The sequence below is a fragment of the Aotus nancymaae genome, unplaced genomic scaffold (genome assembly GCF_030222135.1).
Source record: "Aotus nancymaae isolate 86718 unplaced genomic scaffold, 86718_ANA_hifiasm-v0.15.2.pri h1tg000036l, whole genome shotgun sequence".
In the NCBI taxonomy this organism is placed as follows: domain Eukaryota; kingdom Metazoa; phylum Chordata; class Mammalia; order Primates; family Aotidae; genus Aotus; species Aotus nancymaae.
Genome location: NW_026988450.1, coordinates 94,443,012 through 94,446,577, shown reverse-complemented (window position 1 = coordinate 94,446,577; position 3,566 = coordinate 94,443,012). Strand labels below are relative to the sequence as shown.

The 3,566-nt window shown below is 41.0% G+C and overlaps 1 pseudogene; it reads right to left on the bottom strand.

The window, feature by feature from the left end:
• Nucleotides 1-1,589: 1,589 nt before the first annotated feature.
• On the bottom strand, nucleotides 1,590-2,368 carry LOC135278004 (microtubule-associated protein RP/EB family member 1-like; annotated as a pseudogene).
• Nucleotides 2,369-3,566: the final 1,198 nt, after the last annotated feature.

Here is a 3,566-nt window from a genome sequence, read left to right as displayed (position 1 = left end):
AATAAAGACCAAGTAGAAAATGGGTTCCCAATAAAATGGAATTTCAGGGCAACAAAAGTCTAAAAGGCCACAAAAGAGAAATCACACCACTGTCATTTGAACAATGGCTAGTTACTTGCATTTTCTGGCATTGTTAATCACTAAATCTGGGTTTTCCTCTGAATTCCACACAGAGCATGTACTACACAACAATTTTATCATAAAATACTTGCTTTCTACATACATTTTTGGACAAGCTACTACCAGAAACAAATCAATACAAATACATTCAGGACTGAACAATCTCAGTAGTGGGTGAGACAACTTTTGCAGAATCCTGCCAAACCAAGGAACTGAATATGCTGTGGACAAAGCAAATGAGGGAGATTTAAGGAATGAAATATTTTAAATATTAATAATTCAGACATGGCACTGTTTTTTCTGCAAAAGAAAATTAACATTTAGTAACACATTAATGAATTTTATCTCCAGAGGTTAGTGCACTGGCAAAGTATTCAGATTACAATGGAGAGCTATGGACAGCAGATACTAAAAACACCCCAGCCTTGCAGATCTCAAGGTAACGATGGCCTTCACTGACCACTCCCTTTGCCAGAGATACAGAAAAAAACTTGCAGCATGATCACCTGCCTGCTGCACTTCCAACTCTAAGCAGCAAACTTCAAGGAGTTCCCAGTGGGCAAGGAGAGCAGAGAAGAGAAACATGGTAAATGTAAACCTAAAAGATGGTAAAATGAGATACAATCCCCATTCAAATCCCAGAGATGTGGGCAAGCCCCCAAAAGTAGTTGTTAGAGGACAAAACTGGCCACACTTCACTTCCCCAAAAACATCATACGTAGAAATTTTGGGGATAACTGGAAAAGTAGAGAAATACTCAATGAAAACTGAGCTCTTCAGAGCTGAGACATCCTTTATTATCCAGGCAGCACTGCCTCTTGCTTTTTAGCAGGGAATGCAGTTGGTCAGTGACACCAAATGGCTTTACAGAGCAACTTTTTAAATGTTTCTTGTACACCAAAGCCTAGGCCTATGAGGATTCAAGCAGCCCTGTAAGACCTATGACCACAGGTTCCAAAGGTTCCAGGGTCTGGACCTTCCTTCCCAGACACAGTGTCAAACATAGAATCTCCTGTCATGCTACATTTTATATTTTGAAATGTGGAAGTATATTTTAAATACTCTTAAGGCATTTATTTGTTGCAACATTCTCTGATTTCACATTAGCTTAAAAATCAATTCAGTCTTTACATTTCTCCACTGAGGTCGCCGCCTCAGCATATAACATAACACCTCCTCCGGCACTCAGTGTGATCCATATCAGCACAGTGAGCCCCACAGTCAGCCTCTTTGTTTACCAGGTGACCCAACTAGATGTTGATACTGCTCTGCTACAGGGTGAAAGCTCCTAAGTCAAGCTTGTTGGAAAAGGAGTGAAACGTCTGCAAAGTACACTTTTAAGAAGACGTACTTTTTGCTTATGAAAAGAAATCAGTGAATCCTCTAAGGATAATAAAAGGGAGTATTTTACAGTTAAGCATATGATTTGGAGTGAAGAATTCAGATTGTTGCTTTGCTGGTCCAGGCTGTTAATACTGTTCTTGCTTCTCATATCGGCCCCTTTCATCAGGTATCACAAAGCCTGCCTCTGTGGCATACAGAATGTCTGCAATCCTCTGCAATACACGGTCATTTTCCCTCATTCTCCTGGCACATCGATTCAATGTTCCATAGCTTTCCAAAGTAGAAATCCCTCTCTTTCTCCAAGTCTTCAACACTAAATTTCAATACGTTGAGCTGCTACATCAACTCAGCTGCCTCATCATCCCCATTGCCCACATGAGGGTTCTTTCACACCACACCAGGGCCAGCCTTAGGAGCTGCAGCAGTTCTTTTTATTGAGATGGGCCTCTGGGGAGCTGCACTGTGGGAACTGAGAGGTTTCTTAGGTTTATTCAGTGCTGGAGCACTGAGGGAGGGAGCCACTGCAATTTCTTGACCTTGTCTGGCAGCCGCAGGGTCATAGTCTTTTCCATCATAGTTTGCATCCGAAAACTTCTTGTACCACTGAACAAATTCGAAATTGTCCTGATACTTTACTAACTTGTCGACAGGAATTATTCTGTCTACATCCATCATCTTAAAACCCGCTTGTAGTCTTTTGAAGTTCTAGATATACTCGTGTTCTAGCTTAGCTTGGAATTTCACTTTCTTCAAGGCAATGGAGCCAGGGAACAGCAAGTCCATAAACTGACAATAGGCAGCCCCTGAGCACAGCTGTTTAACCTTTGTCAGATCCACCTGCAGAGACTCATTGATCCAGGCCAGCATGTCACGTCAACAGGTTATCACTGGGCACTGACGTTGAGTATATGTACGTTCACTGCTGTCTTCGGCTCTCGGTGCAACTACTTCCACTGCCCACACCCAGCTCCAATTCCAGTTCCTTACTTTTCAGGCAAGAGTGAATTTGCTGAATAGATTGTATGACAACAAAAATAAGGACTCTGACGAAAATTACTGATTTAGAAAGAACTTCTGCTTTAATATCGTTAACAACATCTGTCCTTCATATATGTATATAACATTTCATTTAAACTCAACAACAGTCTGATGAAAGATTTTTTTAAGCTGTTTTACAGATGAGAAATTGAATTAACTTTAAGCTGACAGAGAATAAATGCTGAAGCCTAATTTCTGATATATGTTTGTTTGGCTTCAAAGCCTGGTTTTTAACTGTTCTATACCATCTTCTAAAATGATGACAGTAAGTTGGAGAAACCTGCTTGAAAATGAAAACATGAGCCTATAAAAGTAAATACGGCATTGCACAGACCTCACACGCATGCCTGGGCACTGCTGAGGCTTCCCGGCGTGGTGGACTTGCGTGTGCTGGGGGAGGAAAGAGGCATAGTGGGAACTGAGGCAGTTCTCATCAGGAAAACATTGTTCTCCTTTTCACTTTTTCTTGAAATCTAATAACAATTCATAGTTTTTTTTCAGTAATGTAGAACCATCTGCAACCTTTTAAGCAATTTTTTAATAGGAAGGAGTAGCAGGACATTGCTGTTTTCTGTTAAAATAAGAAATTAAGGTTAGCTATCTCTATATCAGAAAAATATACTCACATGCCTTATTTTAGAATGTACTGCTCTATCTTTTAGGACTAGGTTAAACTCTGAATTACTCATAAATTCCGTCAAGTTAGATGTCAAATTTTCCTCTCATGCAAGGATATAATCAGCTCCAAGCTCTTGTGTCAACTTTCTGTAGTCACTAAGAATCCAGGCTGCTTCTGCCCGTCTTTTCCACATTTCACCCTGGCCTCTATCCCAAGGCTCTTCTCATTCACAGTGGCTAGTATACTTCCAGCTGCCAAGCTGAGTTGCAGGCAGGAAGAAGGGGGAGGAGTGGAAAGCCCTGCCTCCTAGGTGAGTTGACCTTCTGTTAGGAAATGTCCTGGAAGCTTCACTTGGTGAATTTTGCTTCTATCTCATTGCCTACCTGATCTGCAAAAGGAGTGACACATTATCACCAGCACCCAATCTCCAGTCATCTTTTGGTAA